The sequence below is a fragment of the Sinocyclocheilus anshuiensis genome, unplaced genomic scaffold (assembly GCF_001515605.1).
Source record: "Sinocyclocheilus anshuiensis isolate Anshui unplaced genomic scaffold, SAMN03320099.WGS_v1.1 scaffold1017, whole genome shotgun sequence".
Taxonomy (NCBI): domain Eukaryota; kingdom Metazoa; phylum Chordata; class Actinopteri; order Cypriniformes; family Cyprinidae; genus Sinocyclocheilus; species Sinocyclocheilus anshuiensis.
The window spans coordinates 27712-28740 of record NW_015554130.1 but is presented as its reverse complement, the minus strand read 5'-3'; the positions used below and the strand labels follow the sequence as shown (position 1 = coordinate 28740).

Sequence of the window (1029 nt, the reverse complement as noted above, 5' to 3'; positions counted from 1 at the left end):
TCATAGATTTTGTTACCATTGCCATGCATTATACGACTGATAGACTGCAACGGTTGGACTTAAAAATCATAATTTGTTTTCTACTGAAGAAACAAAGTGACCTACATCTTGGATTCCCTGGGGGTAAGCAGATAAACATCAAATTTTCATTTTTGGGTGAACTATCACTTTAAAGTTATCTTTGGTTGAGCACCCCCCTTGAGCTATTTGCTGGTGATATGCGTGTTTTTTTTTTAAACTGCAGTCCGTACGTTTTGCCTCTTTGTTGCCATCTCTGTTTGAAGACCTGCAATTGTAGCTATTTGCGGAATTATCTTCCTTGCGTGGGTTGTGCCCACGCACAATGTGTGGCTGTCAGTCACCGCACCGTTGTGGATTCTGCACTTTGTATTCAGAGATTCTACATCTTGAAAGTATGACCCAAATAAGAGTTTTCCCTGGAGAATGTCTTCTGAACAAGTAACAACTGCCACTTTTGTTCTGATCAACTGAGGACTGGTCGCATTCTTTTTTTCAGTAGCCACTTCTTCTTCACAGAATTCTTTTGGTTTTGACTACGGGTGAATCTCCAGTCACTGATGATTGCCGTTTCGACCTTTCTGGATTACACTCCGGCATTTATTCCAGCTGCTGTGAGAAAAGGCTATAAACGATCCTTCACCTGCAGCATCCTCACATACGATATAGCATACTAGCCGGGACAACTTCTTTGTTTACAGACGTGACCCTAACCCTAACGCAGCGCCATGCTCGAATTTCCAGCGAAAACCTGCCCGTACCACTCAAATTTAAAAACTTTATTACAAGCTTACCGTTGTGAATCGAGCTAAAGCAAGGTGATAGTTTTGAACACTGCCGGGTTATGTACTTGCTCAAATTGATTTTGGATCATTTTTAACCAAAAAAGTTACGGACTGCAGCTTTAAAGGAGACATATTATGCCCCTTTTTACAATATGTAATATAAGTCTCTGGTGTCCCCAGAATGTGTCTGTGAAGTTTCAGCTCAAAATACTCCACAGATCATTTA

The 1029-nt window shown here is 40.9% G+C and overlaps 1 protein-coding gene across 3 annotated transcripts in view; it reads left to right on the top strand.

Annotated features, from left to right (window-relative positions):
• cd151l (CD151 antigen, like) overlaps positions 1-1029 on the top strand; it is a 34554-nt gene that overhangs the window by 29128 nt on the left and 4397 nt on the right. The window lies entirely within an intron of this gene.